This window comes from Theobroma cacao, chromosome 2, assembly GCF_053813885.1.
Source record: "Theobroma cacao isolate CCN51 chromosome 2, ASM5381388v1, whole genome shotgun sequence".
Classification (NCBI taxonomy): domain Eukaryota; kingdom Viridiplantae; phylum Streptophyta; class Magnoliopsida; order Malvales; family Malvaceae; genus Theobroma; species Theobroma cacao.
In genome coordinates this window covers 16124523-16145978 of record NC_142640.1, presented here as the reverse complement: position 1 = coordinate 16145978, position 21456 = coordinate 16124523, and the positions used below count along the sequence as shown (strand labels likewise).

The following is a 21456-nucleotide window of genomic DNA, read 5'->3' as shown; positions in this document are numbered from 1 at the left end:
AATTGATGTTTGTGTCAACATCAGCTAACGAACAATATCATATGTCCGTTATAATATTTTTTCTTAAAATGGAACAAGATAAAAGTTGGATGTACTCTTGACTAGATTAAAGTGGATTTCTGAGAACAAAATTTGATTAGGAAAATTATTTCATTAATTATTTCATTTGCGTTCAGTCAACTAGGATATGTGACTGAGAATAAGATCAGATGTCCTTACTCTTTGTGTATGAGTAGCAAGTTCTTGGTGACTTGAAAGATTCAAGAACACTTATTTCGTAAAAGGGTTTATCGGTGCATACACAATATGGGATGCACATGGTGACTTATGCAATGTCGGCCAATCATTGGCACATCTTGTTGGTAAGCAGAATGAAGTAGTTAATGAAATCAAAGTAGAAAATCCATATACTAAAATGGTTATGGTTGCTTTATGACTGGAGTTTAACATGCGTGAGGCATGTTTTAATTGTTTAATGCATCTAGTGAAAGAGATGTTGCCATAGAATGAATCATTATCAAAAAACTTCTATAGAATGAAGACACAACTAAAGGAACAAGGGCTCGACTATCAAAAAATTCATGCATGTATGAATAATTGCGTGTTGTTTTATAACAAACATTATGAGTTGTCGTATTGTCCATGTTGTGGTCATCCTCGATGTACAATGGATAAATCAAGGTGGAGAACGGAGAAAAAATTCCTTTTAAAATTTTGTGACACTTTCCACTAACAACGAGATTACAAAGGCTATATATGTCAGGCAAAACTACAGAACACATGACATGGCATGCCACACACCCATCTAATGATGGGGTGCTTAGGCATCCTATTGATGATGAGGCTTGGTAACATTTTAATTGCACCCATCAATCTTTTGTCTTTGAGTTTCGTTGCGTCAAACTTAGTTTATGTTCAGATGGTTTCAGTTGATTTTGGTCAATAGTGAAACTATATTGTATTTGGGTGGTAATGCTCATTGTCTATAACTTACTTCCATTGATGTGCATGAAAAATGTCACGACCCGGAACTCCCATCGAGCCCGTGACAACCGCCGCGACGTCTCAATTTACATTCATTACCCGGAATGTCAACCGAGACCCCGCAAGGCTTTAATATCAGCTTCTCATTTCCCCTGTGGGTAACTGTTTCCAAATACCACATTTTAAAAGATTTTAAACTGTTTCCAACTTAAACAAATGAAATAATAATTTTCGTCTCACAGGGGTATTTTTGTCATTTATCCCAAAAATCTCAAAAATCATCTAAAAATATAGTATGTAAGTGGAAAACACATATTTCTTAATCAAAAATAATTTTGGATGTCTAAAACATTCGTTTAAAATGGAATTATGACTGTTATAATAAAATAAAAATATTCAATAAAATATTCAATTTTCACATAAAACGATATTTTAAGAACACTGCATAAATAATTTTTATAGCGTAAAAGCAAAATAAATTCTTACATACCGTAATACAGATAACCAAAGTATAGAATTTAATTTACAGTGACACGTGGGCCCACGAATGACCAAAAGTATAAAAAGAAATGAACCTACAGTCTTTGGATGTGGCAAGTTCAACTGTAATCCTTGCCGATATCAGTTATCTACAATCTATTCTGAACCTGAAATGGGTGGAAATGAGGGTGGTGAGATTATAAAATCCCAGTGAGTAAACAAACATCACTCAAAATATCTAAAGTCGAGTAAAAGGAGACTATTAAAACATTTCATCAAACTGTAATTTATCATCTTTCAACTTATTTCAACCAAATGAAATCAATTTATTTAAAGCAAGTAATCAATATGGCTTATGTATTTCTTAAAAAGCTTGGCTCATGCCAAAAATTATTATCATACTCAGTTATTTGGGATACCTTGGCCGAGGGCTATCCCAACTGAGTCCGCCAAGGCTATTAGAAAGTCATGTTTTTATTTTGAAAACATAGCCATTCCTTGACGTTGGCCGAGTTCCCCTTCACGAGGTGGTTTGGCGTGAAGTGAACTCTAAAAGTTATACCTCAAGAGTTACCCTACTCGCCTCTCCAACCGAGGTAAAAATATAACAGGATTCCGTGCCCCTCTAATAGGCTAGTCCACAGAATCCAGCCCACTGCAGCAGGTCAAACCCACCATACAATAAAATTTTGACAGCATGACAGGGCTAATATATTACTACCCAACCTGCAGGGTAAAATAAAGCAATTCATATAATTCATAAAAACACAGCCCAGCCAGTCATGCCAATACAATAACATAAGCCATTAATTCAATTTTAAATTTACAACATATCAGTGGTCTCCAATTACTCTATTTTCAAAATCGTTATTTCGTTTCAAGACAATTTATAAAATATTTTCATTTAAACTCATTTTGTTTACAAAACATAAAAATTTACCATTTGAACTCATTTTCATAAAATTCACCAAAATCGAATAAAAACATACTTTAGATAATTAAAATGATGGTAAGGTTACTCACCGTGTCTAGAGTGAGGATTTTCGAAATACTCAGACTATTGGTCCTCGGGTGCAATTCTCTTGCCTTTATCAGAGGACTCACCACCTTGACACAGTACAAAATCGAGAAATTCACCACATTGGTACTAAATTGAAATTAAACTAATTTAGACTACTAATGCTTGATATGGAATGCAAAAATGTCTAAATTTTTGCCTAAATGCGGTGTTAGCCTATTTCGGTCTTTTACCCGATAAATTGATATATGCGTCCGTTTAAACTCCAAATTAATTTTTTTCAGTTTCTATACCTCAATTGCACCCAAATTGACTTAATGTCCCTCAGTGTGGTGCAAATTATCAGTCCCGATAATAAATTACGAAAATACCCCTAGTGGGTAAAAATTTGTATTTTTGCTCCGAAAATTTCCATTATTTTTCTAGGCTCATAATTCATCATTATTCATCATAATTCCTCAAATAACCATCAAGATCAGCAGCCAATATTCCCCTAGAAAATTCAGCATAATGGGTTTCAATGGGAAAAATTTATATTTCTAGCTTATTTTTGCTATATTTCAATATAACTTAACTAAAATCACTTAATTCAATTAAAATCAACCAAAAATCAAGCTCAAAACTCATCCATGGAGGTTTGGCCAGCATGGGTGTCCATACCCACTTTCTAATTTTGCATGGAAATGAGAAAAAAATGCATGGGTAGTGAAAATCACAAGGAAAATCAATGAAATTTACCTTTTTAATGCTTGATTTCTTGATTTCTCTTGATTTTCTCCAAATTTTTCAGGTAGGATTCTTGTTTTTTTTTTTCCCTTTTCTCCCCTGGTTTGGACAGCTGAAGAAGATGAGAATTCCGGAATTTTTTACCTTTTTAAAGGCTAAAATAATATAATATTATTTTATTCATTTTTTTAATGTTTTATTAATTCCTTAAATTCTAGCCATCCATTTGTTTCCAAATTTTCACCATACACTTGTCCCACATATCCATAGCTTAGGTAAAATTCTCAGACTTATCCAAAGTCTTGGTGGAGTAATTTTTGAAATTTACACTTTTACCCCCGTAAAAGTCAAAAATTACATTTTTGCCCCAAAAATTGAAAAATTGCCCATAGACATATTTTTCATCCCTTATACTCATACCATTCTCCAATTTGTCAAATTTGATCTAAATTCTCTCAAAATCTCAAATTTTGTTCGCGGGTGGTAAAATTACGATTTTGCCCCTACACTCTAGAAATCACTGGAATTAAACTTTTTCACTGCCAAACCCTCAAATTATACTCCAATACTCAAATCATACTCCAATAAGTCAAATGGGGCTAAAAAATTTCTTTTCTAAAAATTCCCATTGTGTCCTTGGGTGGCAAATGACCATTTTGCCCCTAGATAGTAAAAATTTCGGTTTGACTCCAAATTGATCCTCGAACTCCAAATCACCATATTAAACCATTCTGAGACTTTAATATTCTTAATTTCATTTTAAATTCTCTATTTGATCTAGTTCGAGACTTAAATTAACTTAATTGTACCATTTGGTACATTGTCGTCTTTTAACGATTTTTCTTTCAAGGCTTTCCAAGTATGCAAGCATATTGTCAATCATATGAATGACATGGAAAGTATTTTATAAGGTCGGGCTTGACAACACTACCCCCCTTAAAATAAAATTTTGACCTCAAAATTTCATGTACTGAACTCAGAGAAAATGTGGGGGTATTGTTTTCTCATATAATGCTCGAATTCTTATGTCTTCCCCTTTATAGGGAATTTCGATTTGTTCACCTCATTTACCTCCAATTCAACTCAAGTATTTCGCTTATGTCTATTATTATCCTTTAAAATCATATCAACAATAACCTTTACAATTATGATCTCTTATATTGAGACATTAAGCATGGTTTTATTACTGTCATTAAGCTTGAACCATAACTCCATCTCAATCATACCAATTTCGATCGCATTTTATTCTTATTTAGGTATACCAATCACTATCTTATTACTTCATTCCATATCAAACTTCTCGACTTTCATTCATTCATCCTATCCTCATACACTATTGTGTAGTTTACAACATCATTAACACGCCATACTCATTCCTGTACATATCCTCAGCGTTCAGGAAAATTAATGGCTTTAATTATTTCTACATATTTCATGTTTACTTTGCATTTAGGAAATTTCAATCTTCTTAATCCTATTAATCCATCTCATATGGCTTAATCGTACTATAGATTATATTCCCTTAACTATTTTTCCAAAATTCCTTAGGTCACCATAAATCGTCTTCTGATAAGATTCTTAATCGTTACATTATCTATACAACTCATCAAATATATTGAGTTCAAATCTTGAACCACTAAAACCATTATTCATTTAGTTGGGTACATCACTACTCCACACATACATATACATATACATTCAAATGTCTATATTCCTCATTATGTATACGAGTCTCTATTTTCAAATGCCTTCAGACTAATTTCTCTTAATTCATTCCCATCCACAATCAAGATTCAATAGAATAAGCTTCATAATTCATACAAATTCTCATCATGCCTGTGTATAGTTCCTCATCATTTATATACTTATATTCTCTTCTTATCGTTTCCAATTATATGCTTAAGTTTCCTTGTACTGTATATCATTGCATCACAATGTCATCTCCATTGAATTATAATCTATTATGCGTGTATGTTTTATAATCCCATTGGTATCTCAAAAATTTATCTTGACTTGATCATTGCATCTTATGCAATACTACAATTCCTAAAAGTCATCCTTATTCCTCGATTATCCTTCATGTCTCCTATATATTGTATCCTTATTGCATTTCGATATTGATTTGTCACTTAAAACTCAGATTCATTTGAATCATGTATGCCTCACGCATTTTCGAATTCCAATTCCCATAATATATTAAGAAAGTTTCATTATCTGACTTCATTATCAAGGTTAACTTCTATCATCCTTTATTCCACTCTTTCATATGAATATAACATCATTCTTCCTTAACTAATTTACAAATTGTACTTGAAATTACAAGACTTGAAACTAAATTCTCCTCAATTACTTTTTAATGTTAATACTTATACCACTCTCAGCTTATAGCTTCCTTTTTATAACTACATAACTTAGTGCTTGCTTTCACAAGATCCATGGCAGAACTTCTCTTGAGTATTTCCTTAGGGATATTTATTTTAAATTTATGTCTCACAACATATGATCATTTAACCCGTAACTTAGCCATTTGGCTCCTTAGCAAGTTTCAAAGTCACGCATCTTATGCCCATCATGTATAACTTATAATTCTTTCTCAAGGGCGTTTAAACATTCTTGAAACACTTAATCACTTATTTACTCTTTTATACACCAAGTATATCATTTCCATAAAGGCATGCCCAACTACTCATGCTTCAATTTATCTCCATGGGTTTCTAGCATGTCACCTAGTTTACTTGTGTTGTTACTAATCCTTTCCTTTCAACAAGGTCAAGACAAGATCAGTATATTCTCATAACAATATTCTATATAAACTCATTTGCTATATCATTATTGAAATCTTTATTTACATTTTCCTCACTTGCTATTGACATCTCTTATCAGTATCTCATACATTCATCTAACCTTTCGCTCGCTTCCTCTTTAGTCTTTAACAAGACTTAATCTCTTGTCTTCTTTATTTCTTAAGATTTGACTTCAATCATCATATTATTCATCTTAACACTCCACATGTTAATTTATTTTTATGTAGCCATCTTAAAAATTCTCTAACTTTTCTTTCTCTTACATGCCAATATATATAAGGCAATAAAATAAAAAAAAACTTTGTAATTTCACTCATCATCTTTATCTTAATACCTCCCAATGGACTTAAGACTCCAAACAACAAAGCTTAGCATGAAAACCAATGACCATTCTTCAACTCGTGAGTTTCATCTTCATGCCACTCTCAATTTGCTCTGCTTTCTAGCCATTAGGGGTTCTTAACGTGACAGCGTTTGATAGTCAGTACTGTGGCGTTGCAACGGTTTGAATTCACTTTATCTTAGCAACTCTTCCACCTTTAAAGCTACTACCTCAATTATTCACAATCGTGTGGCTTCCCTTCGAGTCTATACCACAATTAGCAAGACTAACTTTCTATCACAAGTGTGAAATCAAAACATTGATTTAACGTATTTTTTTTTTTGCCACTAGCATTCATATATCTTTACCATAACATTTAATACGAGTTTGCTTAAGCAAAGATCTCCAAATTTATTCATAGCTACATGTATCTCAAATTGCTCATCACTTATCATCAGTCAATAAATCCCACTCGAAAATACCCTTTCCATATTGTATAGTGATTTCACCATATAGCATCACTGCACGATGTTCCTCCATTCTACTATCATGGATACTCCATAGAAATTAATTAAAAGATTTACGTACCCTAACTAATGCTAATTCCATTTAATCATATCTTAAATACTTCAAACTTGTAAATTACAACTCCAAATGTATGTCCATATATTGATAATCTTTATATATTTCATGAGCATGAAAACTACAACTTACAAACTAGCTTTCTATCATACATACTTTATTAGAGCACTAATTTCAACTTATTTAATCTACCCTTGGTGGTATGTCAAAATCATCCCTGTCTCGGTTGCAATCCAGAGGAATCTCTCCTCTGTATATCCGTATGAGCTGGTGGAGATGGAGCAGCTACCGTAGCCCGTCCTAACTGTGGACAATCTCTCCTAATGTGACCCAGTTGATCACAATGAAAACATCGTGCAGGCCCTCTGCACGGCCCAACATGATAATTCTCACAATTTATGCATCTACGTGAACTTCCTGAAACAGAGGAGTTTTTGCCCCTGTTTGGTGGCTGACTAGAAGATACACTTAGACTTCTCCTTTTTGCTAACTCAGCTCGCAGACTCTTATTTTCATTCGCAAGCTTCTCGGCTCTTAAAGCCATTCGCACCACCTCTTTAGCCACGGTTGCGTCCGACTCACCCATAAAAGAAACACAACTATGTTGCCTAGCCTCTTTAAGCTTCTTAGAATCAGAAACATCCAGCACTGGTGGTGGGACAGGAAGTGGGGATGGTGGTACTGAAGGAGCAGCCAGAGGAACTGTAGGAAGAGCTTGACCAGCTTGAGCCTGGCCAGCAATAGCAGTAAAGAAGGCTGCTAATGCCTGAACTGCCTCAAGAGGCATAGCAGGAATACTAGTAAGTGGTAGAGGAGGTGGAGGATGTGGAGGAGTCTTGGTTTGTTCAGCAGCAGGTGCTGCCCGAATGGTGGATGCAGTCAATTCCTCCTCTATTGCACCTAACTGACGACGTTGGAAACGACCTCTTCCCCTTCCAGCTGATCTAGTGAAAGGTGGTTGTTCGCGTCGAGGAGACATAATAATCTATAATAGGGAACAAAGTGAGTTTAGGCAACCTCAGGCTCTATATGCTTATGCATGTATTTTATTCAACCTAACCTAACTTAACTCGGGGCCACACTGACACTGTAAATTTTTAAAATAACTTTAAACCCAAAACTCTAATCTTTCAAACCAACAGCTCTGATACCAACTTAATTGTCACGACCCGGAACTCCCATCGAGCCCGTGACAACCGCCGCGACGTCTCAATTTACATTCATTACCCGGAATGTCAACCGAGACCCCGCAAGGCTTTAATATCAGCTTCTCATTTCCCCTGTGGGTAACTGTTTCCAAATACCACATTTTAAAAGATTTTAAACTGTTTCCAACTTAAACAAATGAAATAATAATTTTCGTCTCACAGGGGTATTTTTGTCATTTATCCCAAAAATCTCAAAAATCATCTAAAAATATAGTATGTAAGTGGAAAACACATATTTCTTAATCAAAAATAATTTTGGATGTCTAAAACATTCGTTTAAAATGGAATTATGACTGTTATAATAAAATAAAAATATTCAATAAAATATTCAATTTTCACATAAAACGATATTTTAAGAACACTGCATAAATAATTTTTATAGCGTAAAAGCAAAATAAATTCTTACATACCGTAATACAGATAACCAAAGTATAGAATTTAATTTACAGTGACACGTGGGCCCACGAATGACCAAAAGTATAAAAAGAAATGAACCTACAGTCTTTGGATGTGGCAAGTTCAACTGTAATCCTTGCCGATATCAGTTATCTACAATCTATTCTGAACCTGAAATGGGTGGAAATGAGGGTGGTGAGATTATAAAATCCCAGTGAGTAAACAAACATCACTCAAAATATCTAAAGTCGAGTAAAAGGAGACTATTAAAACATTTCATCAAACTGTAATTTATCATCTTTCAACTTATTTCAACCAAATGAAATCAATTTATTTAAAGCAAGTAATCAATATGGCTTATGTATTTCTTAAAAAGCTTGGCTCATGCCAAAAATTATTATCATACTCAGTTATTTGGGATACCTTGGCCGAGGGCTATCCCAACTGAGTCCGCCAAGGCTATTAGAAAGTCATGTTTTTATTTTGAAAACATAGCCATTCCTTGACGTTGGCCGAGTTCCCCTTCACGAGGTGGTTTGGCGTGAAGTGAACTCTAAAAGTTATACCTCAAGAGTTACCCTACTCGCCTCTCCAACCGAGGTAAAAATATAACAGGATTCCGTGCCCCTCTAATAGGCTAGTCCACAGAATCCAGCCCACTGCAGCAGGTCAAACCCACCATACAATAAAATTTTGACAGCATGACAGGGCTAATATATTACTACCCAACCTGCAGGGTAAAATAAAGCAATTCATATAATTCATAAAAACACAGCCCAGCCAGTCATGCCAATACAATAACATAAGCCATTAATTCAATTTTAAATTTACAACATATCAGTGGTCTCCAATTACTCTATTTTCAAAATCGTTATTTCGTTTCAAGACAATTTATAAAATATTTTCATTTAAACTCATTTTGTTTACAAAACATAAAAATTTACCATTTGAACTCATTTTCATAAAATTCACCAAAATCGAATAAAAACATACTTTAGATAATTAAAATGATGGTAAGGTTACTCACCGTGTCTAGAGTGAGGATTTTCGAAATACTCAGACTATTGGTCCTCGGGTGCAATTCTCTTGCCTTTATCAGAGGACTCACCACCTTGACACAGTACAAAATCGAGAAATTCACCACATTGGTACTAAATTGAAATTAAACTAATTTAGACTACTAATGCTTGATATGGAATGCAAAAATGTCTAAATTTTTGCCTAAATGCGGTGTTAGCCTATTTCGGTCTTTTACCCGATAAATTGATATATGCGTCCGTTTAAACTCCAAATTAATTTTTTTCAGTTTCTATACCTCAATTGCACCCAAATTGACTTAATGTCCCTCAGTGTGGTGCAAATTATCAGTCCCGATAATAAATTACGAAAATACCCCTAGTGGGTAAAAATTTGTATTTTTGCTCCGAAAATTTCCATTATTTTTCTAGGCTCATAATTCATCATTATTCATCATAATTCCTCAAATAACCATCAAGATCAGCAGCCAATATTCCCCTAGAAAATTCAGCATAATGGGTTTCAATGGGAAAAATTTATATTTCTAGCTTATTTTTGCTATATTTCAATATAACTTAACTAAAATCACTTAATTCAATTAAAATCAACCAAAAATCAAGCTCAAAACTCATCCATGGAGGTTTGGCCAGCATGGGTGTCCATACCCACTTTCTAATTTTGCATGGAAATGAGAAAAAAATGCATGGGTAGTGAAAATCACAAGGAAAATCAATGAAATTTACCTTTTTAATGCTTGATTTCTTGATTTCTCTTGATTTTCTCCAAATTTTTCAGGTAGGATTCTTGTTTTTTTTTTTCCCTTTTCTCCCCTGGTTTGGAGATGAGAATTCCGGAATTTTTTACCTTTTTAAAGGCTAAAATAATATAATATTATTTTATTCATTTTTTTAATGTTTTATTAATTCCTTAAATTCTAGCCATCCATTTGTTTCCAAATTTTCACCATACACTTGTCCCACATATCCATAGCTTAGGTAAAATTCTCAGACTTATCCAAAGTCTTGGTGGAGTAATTTTTGAAATTTACACTTTTACCCCCGTAAAAGTCAAAAATTACATTTTTGCCCCAAAAATTGAAAAATTGCCCATAGACATATTTTTCATCCCTTATACTCATACCATTCTCCAATTTGTCAAATTTGATCTAAATTCTCTCAAAATCTCAAATTTTGTTCGCGGGTGGCAAAATTACGATTTTGCCCCTACACTCTAGAAATCACTGGAATTAAACTTTTTCACTGCCAAACCCTCAAATTATACTCCAATACTCAAATCATACTCCAATAAGTCAAATGGGGCTAAAAAATTTCTTTTCTAAAAATTCCCATTGTGTCCTTGGGTGGCAAATGACCATTTTGCCCCTAGATAGTAAAAATTTCGGTTTGACTCCAAATTGATCCTCGAACTCCAAATCACCATATTAAACCATTCTGAGACTTTAATATTCTTAATTTCATTTTAAATTCTCTATTTGATCTAGTTCGAGACTTAAATTAACTTAATTGTACCATTTGGTACATTGTCGTCTTTTAACGATTTTTCTTTCAAGGCTTTCCAAGTATGCAAGCATATTGTCAATCATATGAATGACATGGAAAGTATTTTATAAGGTCGGGCTTGACAAAAAAACTGTAAATCTTTCTTAGCATGGTTATCCCAGGGCGGACAAGTCCTGGACAGAACATTGATGTGTTCTTTCGACCTCTAATTGATGAGGTAAAAGTTTTGTGGGATGAAGGGGTGATCAGGTATGATGCCTTTACTGGCAAAAATTTTATTCTATAAGTAGCACTCTACTAACTCTATAAAATAGAATTATTTTATCACATTTTTAGCATTAGAATTAGCTAAATCCTTGAGACTTAATTCAAAATTCTTTGTTTTTAGTTTGTTTCTTAAGTTTAGTTTTAATTATGTTAAGTTGTTTGATTTTAGTTTATTTTTGTTAAGTTTCAAGTTTTTTAAGGTGCCAATGAAGTGGAGCACTGAATCATGAAAAAAAGTGAATAAGAGCACAAATCAACATCTCTAGCACCGCGGCCATGGGAAGTCTAGTGTCACAACGTAAGGAAAGAAATAGCCATGGGAAGGTTGTGACGCCATGACAAGAAGGAAACAACCGTGTAGTAGGAAAGCTAAGGTCCTGGTGCTAGCACGATATCTTTGTTTCAAATTTGATTATAAGTAGGGTTTTTGGAAGATTATAAATGTAATGACCAAACCCATGATCACTATTAGCGCTCGAATCTCACGAGCAAGCTTGCCAAGTCCCAAGTTAGTGTTAATTAAACTTTCTTATTGATCATCAATTATCCCAACGTTAGATTTTAAATGATAAACATTTTCACTTAAACGAATACACTTTATGATAGCAAGAGCCTAGAAACATCTTTTTCCATACCTCCCATTAAAAATATAAACTTAGTACTTATATTACATTCTATGTAATTTCAATAGACATAACTAACCAAAACACATCATCAACATAAAGCCCTCTACCGACAGAGTGACATAGAGGAAGGAGCTATGAGATCCATGACCTATTCCATGGTTAAAGGGAAAATTTCGCTAGAGGATACACTAAACGAATCACTTATCTGTAAATAAAATAGTGGGGTGAGTCTCATGGACCCAGTTATCATTGATTTAGTGAGTAGGCAAAGATGCGAAACAAGTAGAGGGTCGAACATTTAAATAATAAAATCAAAATATGAGGAAGCAAAAATAAACAATCGACATGAGGTAGCTGCTTTGAAAGTATAAAATGTAAATCCATATGTAATGTGGTGTCACTACACAATAGCTTCAAGACTATATAGATAAAAAAGTAGGTTAATCAAGAAATCAATAAAATTTTCATTAATAGTAATAAGCCAAAGTTCACAACCATGTACCTTTATTTAATTTAGCATGGCATGTATAAAATGATTTCAAAGCACCATTTGAATAATATGCTCATATCATAAAATGTATGAAAAACCATTTGTCATAAGAAAAACGGATTCAAAACCATTACCATGTTATATTCTGAATTTCAACAAGTAAAATATGTCATTCTCAAGTAAGTCAATAACCAGTGGGCCCTCTCCCATGTTATAATATTTTGGGGGCCCTTCCCTTTACTTTCCTGTGTCAATGGTATACCATGTATCAATATGACCATTAAATGAGTAGAGTGCTCATAACCTGTGGTCCTTGCATGTATATAACCTTGTGGCCTTACCATGTAAATACAAGCCCATCGGCTTCCCCTTTCAAAATAACCTCTAGCTACAGCTCACTTTGCACAAAGGTCACACAAGATTTGGTGTGACAACATGACCTACTGTCAGCCATCTTGTTTTAACAAAACCACAACCTTTGACAAACCAATGCAAGGTTTTGAAGAAAATCAGAGTATAAACTCTTCAAAAAAAAAAAAGATAAACTATTTACTTTTTTATTGCCATAGGTGATGCATTGCTCAAAACAACATGTGTTATAGAATAAAAGATTAAGTTAAAATCATTGCATCGTATAATCTGATTGTTTTGCATCATGCATCTAATTTTGCAATTCACAAATTCTTTGCAAGGCACATTTTGAAGTGAAGCATTTGTAAAGCTTGTTTCTCAATTTTTTATACTCGTATAATTATACTTAATATATAGTCAAAACATATAGAGAGTAGTAGCATCCATAAATTACCTATAATTTCTACCAACTCATACTTTCCACAATAGCATTCAATGAATCATTCATGAATATATATATTATGGAACAAGGAATACATTTTGAAATAGATACGCCCCATTCACCTCAATTGATGGGATTTCTCACCAATTTACTAACCATTACTTTTTAATTTAACTTGGCTTCTAGTAATATCTTTTAGCAAGCTCAACAACCATTCCCCGAGCCTTTGAAGGCTCAATGCTATGGCCAATGTGCCAATCACCCATGACTTGACCAATTATTGTTTACCAACTAATGCCTTAATTCAAACAACTCCTTGTCAATAAGAATTCATATTTACTGGGTATATATATATTCTTTCAAAACTACTACTTATACATATGGGCAACAATGATTTAATAATCAAAGCTCAATTAAAATCTATCATTCTTACCTTATCACAACAATTTAGCAACTCAATGAATGCTAATATCTGGTCTCGGGTTGGCAGCTTTCGTACACCTCATTGCTATTTCTTTACAACCTTGTAACAATACACACACATCACATTTCTTAGCAAAAATTTTCAAAACTAAACTAAGTATAGATTCGGCCAGCATATTTTAGTAACTAAAACCTCACTTCATCCATTTATTCTTACCTTTCAAACTTCACCAATTTACCCTTAGAACTAAACCTCGGTGATGTAAGATTTTCAGCAATTTCCCTCTTTGCAATTCCTTACAACCAAATATATCAAGTCAATTTGGCATACCCAATTGCTCTTTACAATCCATAGCTAGTCTAGGTAATCAACCAAAAATGAATTCCCAATTGTCTTACCTTGCTAATGATTGAACTTGTTAAAAATCTAGGTAAACCTTGCCCCATCATATACTTCTAAATCTGCCATCACAAATTTAATTACTATTAATTTCTTAAACTTAAATATTTTTTGAGGCTATAATAAAGAATTCTTACCCACACATTGAGCATCAACCATCCATTTGGGTTGCTTAATTCCTTTCAAATTAAAAGGTTCAATAACCTTGGCTTCCAAAGCAAATAAGGGTTTCTTCAATATTCGTCGCCACCACCCTTGAACATGTCACGACCCGGAACTCCCATCGAGCTAGTGACAACCACTGTGATGTCCCGATAGACATTCATTACCCGAAATGCCAATCAAAATCTCGCAAGGCTTAACATCAGTTTTCTCACTTCCCTTGTGAGTATTAGTTACTAAAATCATGTTTTAAAGTGATATGAACTAATTTCAATTGAAAAACAGTCAAAGAGAAGTTTCAACTACACAGGGGTATTTTGGTCATTTTTTCTAAAAATTTTGAAACTAGCTAAAATGTAGTATATGAGAGAAATTTACACATTTCATAACCGAAATAAGTTTAGATATCTAAAACATTCATTTAAAGTGAAATTATAGCTAATGGAATAAAATAAAAATAATGAATAATATATTCTAATTTTTTATAAAACCATTTTTACAGAACGCTACGTAAATAATTTTTACAGTGTAAAAGCAAAATAAATTCTTACATACAATAGCACACACAACCAGGTATTCAAAACATTTAACAATGACATGTGGGCCCCCGAATGACTAAAAGTAATGAAGGCTGTGAACCTACAGTTTTTGAGGATGCAAGTCCAACTGTAACCCTCAACGAAATGAGCTATCTATCAACTATCCTGAGTCTGAAATGGGTGGAAAGGAGGGTGGTGAGATTATATAATCTCAGTGAGTAAACAAATATCATCTAAAATATCTAAAGCTAAGTAAATGGAGACAGATAAAATAGATTAGCAAAAAAATGATTCACAGCATTTCGAACTCATTTTAATAAGATAAAATAGATTCATTTCACCTAAATAAACAACGAGGCTTATGATTTCCTGAAAAGCTTGGTTCGTGCCAAAATCATTCTCATACTCAGTTGTCAAGGATACCTTAGCCTGGGGTTATCCCAAACGAGTCTGCCAAGGCTGTTAAAAAGTCATGTACGCATAAATCATGTTTTTATTTTGAAAACATAGCCGTTCCTTGGCGTTGGCTGAGTTCACCCTCACGTGGTGGTTTGGCATGAAGTGAACTCTAAAGTTTTACCTCAAGAGTTACCCTATGCGCCTCCTCAATCGAGGTAAGAATATACCCAAATTTCGTGCCCCTCAAAAAGGCTGGTCCACAGAACTCGCCACTACAGTGACCAATCTATAACCCACAAATTCAATAAAAATTCAACAACATGACATGGAAATTTTATCATTATCCAGCCTATCAAGGCAAACAACAGTTTATACATTTTCAACATAAATACCCATCCAGCCATTCATGCCCACATTATCATAAGCCATTCAATTCAAAACATAATTTACAATACAACAAGTAGTCTCCAATTACTCCATTTTCAATTCATCATTAAATTTCAAAACAATTTATAAAATCATTTCATTTAAACACATTTTCCATAGAATTACAAAATCGGATAAAAACATACTTTAGATAATTAAGACGATAATAAGGTTACTCACTGTAATGGGAATCAAATTTGGGATACTCTGATTCTTGATCCTTGGATACTACCTCTTTACTCTTGCCAGAATGCTCACCACCTAGATATAATGCACAATAAACCATTTACTACATTTGCACTAAACTGTTATAAAACTAATTCAGGCTCCATACTAATGCATGAAATGAGATGTGAAATGCTCGGGTAACTATCTAAATACGATGTTCAATATAAATTCAATTATGTACCTAAATAAAATGATATTGGCCTAATTCGATCTATCACCCGATTAATTGGCCAATACGTCCAATTCAACTCCAAACAATTCCATTTCTCTCCCAATACTTCAAATCATTAAACACAATTTAAATAACTTGAAATTTGGCAAAATCATCCTCACATTTTCTCTTGAAAAATTCGACCATGGTGAGTGCACTAACAATATAATTTTTCATGCTTGATTCTCACACCATAAATCATTCATTCCTAATCAAATCACTTGAAATTCAATCAAATTCATCATCAATATTCCACATGGAATATTCGGCCAATGAAGGTGATGTAAGAACATGAATTTTTCTTGCTTGCTTTTCATACTACACATCACCAAACAACTAAAAACACTAGAATAACATGTTTTCTTACTAAATTCATCATCAAATTCTCTCTCCTAAGGTTTGATCAGCACACTATCCTTCATGATATCTTGTGATTCAACCATGAAAAATGCAAAAGAATGCATAGGAAAGATAGATCACAAGCGAGAGTTAAGAAATTTCACCTTTGATGTCATGATTCCTTGAAATCTAGTGATTTTCCCTTGAATTTCTTAGCTAGGGTTTTGTTTTTCTTCTTTTCTTCCCTTTTCTTCCCTTGAAATCTAGTTGGGAGGGTTATGGGATGATTTTTAAATCCAAATAATAAAATAATCCAAGCTTGACACTTGTCACCATGTTTTTGGTCCATGTTTAAAAACTTAATAATTAAGCTTTCTTCCACCACCGCATAAAATCCTTCAATTATCCATGATATAAAATGCTAATGGCTGAAATCCATGGGCATGACAAGTGTTGGGTGGTGTAAACTTACAATTTTGCCCTTAGGGTGGAAAAATGACTATTTTACCCTTATCTTTTGAAAAACGCTGAAATTAAAATTCTTCACTTCTCAAACTCAAATTATACTCCAAATGATCAATCGTAGTCAAAAATTTCATCCAACACTCACATCTTAACCTCAGGTGGCAAAATGACCATTTTACCCATAGGTCATAAAAATTCCAATTTGACTCCAAATTGGTCCTCGAACTCCGAATCACCATTTTAAGTCATTCTAGGGTTTCAAAATTCTCGATTTCATCTTAAAATCTCTATTTGGACTAGTTCGAGGCTTAATTCAACTTAATTGTACCATTTGGTACATTGCCATCCTTTAACAATTTTCGAGGTACCCAAGTAAGCAAACATGTATTTTTATATAAGAATGGCATAATAAACATATTGTAGAGTCGGGCTTGACAAAACATCTCCAAAACAATAGCCAAATGCTTCTTAACTATCTAAGGGATGGGCGAAACTCTCGAGGTTAAAGCTCATTACTTTTTTTTTTCTTTATTTCTTCCTATCTTTTTTTTTTCTCTCACCTATTAGAAATCTTAAAATTTTATCCTCATGCAATCCTAATTGTGCATACATGGCAGATTCCCTTTCATAGTCATAAGTCGTGGTTGATTTTTATTTCTACTATCTTTGCATGTGCCGGAGAAGGCATCTTTTTTTTTTTGGCAAAGTCATACTTGCCTACATTGGCCTTTACAAACCACTTTGTCCCTTGAAATCTTGCCTTAGGAGATGTGGCCGGTTATCACTCTCATCATGACTCATCTTTAGATTTCATGCCATCCAAATGTGTTTGTTTGTATCCCTTGCCGCTACCTTCACCTATGGTCTTCATTAACCCTTAAAATAGCTTATCTTGTTCTTCAAAAGTTGAACTGCCACCTTTTTCACCTAATGTAATTTCATGCATATTTTGTCTATTAAAATTGGCCACATTTACAAAGGAATATCCTTATCCTTGTTTAATTATACATGCCTTAATTTGCATATTATTAACATATGCATTTATGCACATGTAATATATTATAATATAATATACTATATATTCATATATTTTTATTAAATTAATTGTATGCTTTACATTTATAGAATATGAATATGCACATCATAACTACTCCCCCATTTAGGCCTAGTGTGGTAACTTTTAACTTTCATCTATGCACTAAATTTAATAATTTGACCTTCTTATAAATATAAGATTAGTTTGATATTATTTTAATATCATTATACCATGAATAAAATATTATTGATTCCAAAATTTCCTATTCACCATCTAATAAGCTCTAATAGCTAGCATTCAAGGTGCATGATGTTAAAATAAAAGGTACATATGGGGCAATTAAAAAACACTTTTCAAATTAGATTTTCTTCGAGAAAAGTGGCTATCAAGCATACAAGAAAGCAAGGGAGTCTTTGGAAGATTAAAGACTCGAAGATCCTTAGTTTTCTCTTCTTCCCTTTTATCTTCTTAGATTTTCTTATATTGTGAATAATGGTTAAATTTTTCTGTTTTATGTTTTTAGTATTAAGTATGAACTAAATTTGTATTTCTAGGATTGCAATTGAACTCTCTCTTTCTTATGATTAATGGTAGTTGATTTGTTTATTCCAATCCTGTGTTTAATGCGTCTGATTGACTGGACACCAATTAGATTGATTAGGTAACCTAAATAAACTTGGAAAAGAGAATTTAGTGTAAGCCATGGATGGAATAACATTTATTCAAATTCAATTAGTTAATTGATTGATTTGATTTACATGTGAGATAGGAATATACTTACATGTCATATGTTGCCATATTAGAATCTAAGCTTCATAAGTCTTTTTTTAATTTAATTTGCATAGGAATATAGTGAATTGGTTGAGAGAGATATTTTTACAAGAATATTGGAAGATACCTATAAATAAATTAGAACTTTAGGTTAACAACTCAGTCTATTTAGTAAGTTAAGAGAGAATAGAAGAGATTCAAATGAAATGTTGAGAGAAATTATAGTTCTAGGCTTTTTCTGATTGATTTCTCAAGTTTAAATTTTCTTTCTTATCATTAGTTTTATATTTCTATTTTATTCCGTAAATTTAAATTGTGAATTTGAATTATAATTTAGTAATTAACGAATTTTGGTAACAATTTCTCGTGGGAACGATACTCTACTTTTCATTATATTACTTATTTGTGATATGTGCACTTGCGTAGTAAATTTAACTACAAGTTTTTGACGTCATTGCCAGGAAACTGTTTTTCTAATTTTTGTTAATATTAATACCAAGCAATTTTAGTTTTAATTCAACTTTTTTTTCTTTATTTTCAAGCACTATTTGGTTGTATGTGAAGAGTTAGAAATTTGAAAATTGTTCCTTTTGATCCAAAAATTGAAAGAAATTTTAGGAGACTTCAGAGGGAGAATTTACAAGCTTTAACTCAATTCTAGATAATGGCTTAAGAAGAAGAGACCAATTCCTTGCGAAAATACATTATTCTTCTCCTGCAAGGCCTTCACTCTAGCATTCGAAGACTTGCTATTCAAACCAATAACTTTGAGATCAAGCTAGTAATCATTCAGATGATTCAGATTTCAGTGCAATTTGGTGAGTTACCTAATGATGATCCGAATCCTTTGATTGTGAATTTCCTAGAGATTTGCGATATGTTTAAACATAATGGGGTCTCTGATGATGATATTAGATTAAGGCTCTTTGCTTTTTTGCTAGAGACAAGGCCAAAAGTTGGGTGAATTCACACCTTGTTGGTTCTATCTCCATTTGGTATGATTTGGCTCAAAAACTTTTAGCTAAGTTTTTTCCACCAATTAAGATAGTGAAGATGCAGAATGGCATCACATCTTTTGTGTAATTTGATTTAGAATCACTATATGAAGATCGAGAAAAATACAAGGATTTGCTTAGAATATGTCCTCTCCCTGGGTTACTAAAATGGCTACAAGTACATACTTTCTACAATGGATTGTTAGGTCTAATCAAAACCACTATTGATGCTATAGCAGGTGGAGCACTGATGGGAAAATCCATAAATAAGGCATATGACTTGTTAAAAGAAATGGCCTCTAATAACTATCAATGGCCATCTGAGAGTTGCCAAAGAAGGTTGGAGGTGTTCATGAACTGGATGCAATTACTACCTTGACTACACAAGTAGCTGCTTTATCCAAGAAATTTGACACTATGGGTGTTCATACTGTTCAAGCCCATTTGTGACATGTGAACAATGTGGGGAAGGGCATGCTAGTGATCATGGTCCTGCTAATACTAAGTCAATGCAATATGTTAGAAATTACAACAGGTAGCAGAATAATTCTTATTCCAACAATTTCAATGGAGGAATCACCCTAATTTCTGATGGAGTAACATTCAAGGACCTTCATCTTCAGCAAAGCTAGTTTGTTGTCCTAGATTTCCAACATAAGCTAAAGCTCCTGTGCTTGAAAAAAAACCAACTGTGAAAGAAATGTTCATGCAATACATGCAAAAAATGATGCAATAATCTAAAGTCAATCAGCATCACTTCGAAATCTCTAGACATAAATGGGTCAGCTTGCTAATGCCATCAACAACTAGCCTTAAGGAACTTTATCAAATGACACTAAAACCAATCTTAGAAGAGAAGGAAAGGAGCATTGTAAAGCATGCACACTAAGAAGTTTAAAAGAGGTAGAAGGGAGTAGCATGCAATCAGATTCTCTAAGCAAGCCTGTGGAGAAAAACACATTGGATAAAAAGAAAGATGGAAAAGCTTAATAAGAGAAGGCTCAGTGTAATCCACCATCGCCCTTCCCTCAATAATTTTAGAAACAGAAACTTGATAAGTAGTTCCAAAAGTTCCTTGAGATATTTATGAAGCATCATATTAATCTCCTTTGTTGAATCTTTTGAACAGATGCTAAGCTATGTTAAGTTCACGAAAGACATTCTGACTAAAAAGAGAAGATTGGGTGAGTTTTAGACAATTACCTTTACTAAGGAATGCAGTGCCATTATCAAGAAAAAACTACCATTATAGCTCCAGGATCTAAGTAGTTTCACCATTCTTTGCACTATTGGTACTCTATCATTTGTATAAGTTTTATGTGATTTGGGAGCAAGTGTCAACTCGATGCCACTATCTATTTATCAGAAACTTGGTTTAAGGAAAATCAACCCTACTTTTATGACCCTATAACTCACTGATCAATCTTTTTCCTATCTAAAAGGTATTGTTGAAGATGTGTTAATTAAAGTGGTTGAATTTATTTTCTAGTAGACTTCATTGTATTAGACATGGAGGAAGATCATGAAATACTGATTATTCTTTTAAGACTATTTTTAGCTATTGGTAGAGCTATCATTGATGAAAAAAAAGGAGAACTTACTTTCAAGGTTCAAGACCAACAGGTAACTTCAATATTTTCAAAGCTATAAAGTTTCCCAAAGAGTTTGATGAATGCTTTGCAGTTAATATGGTAAATAGCATCACCATTGAAGTGTTTATAGAAAACTATCCCAATGATCCATTTGAGGTTTCTTTAATTTGTACTCTAAAATGGGTGATGATGAAATTCTTGAATGCTTAAATTTGTTGGATGCTCCACCACTTGTCA

General features: G+C 33.2%; 2 long non-coding RNA genes across 2 annotated transcripts; both read right to left on the bottom strand.

The window, feature by feature from the left end:
- Positions 1-1433: 1433 nt before the first annotated feature.
- On the bottom strand, positions 1434-3323 carry LOC148764106 (uncharacterized). Its single transcript, XR_016024433.1, has 3 exons — positions 3221-3323; positions 2488-2571; positions 1434-1631 (listed from the first exon to the last, which is right to left on the bottom strand). It is a non-coding gene; the product is annotated as an uncharacterized LOC148764106 (long non-coding RNA).
- Positions 3324-8493: 5170 nt separating this feature from the next.
- Positions 8494-10373, bottom strand: LOC148764105 (uncharacterized). Its single transcript, XR_016024434.1, has 3 exons — positions 10281-10373; positions 9548-9631; positions 8494-8691 (listed from the first exon to the last, which is right to left on the bottom strand). It is a non-coding gene; the product is annotated as an uncharacterized LOC148764105 (long non-coding RNA).
- Positions 10374-21456: the final 11083 nt, after the last annotated feature.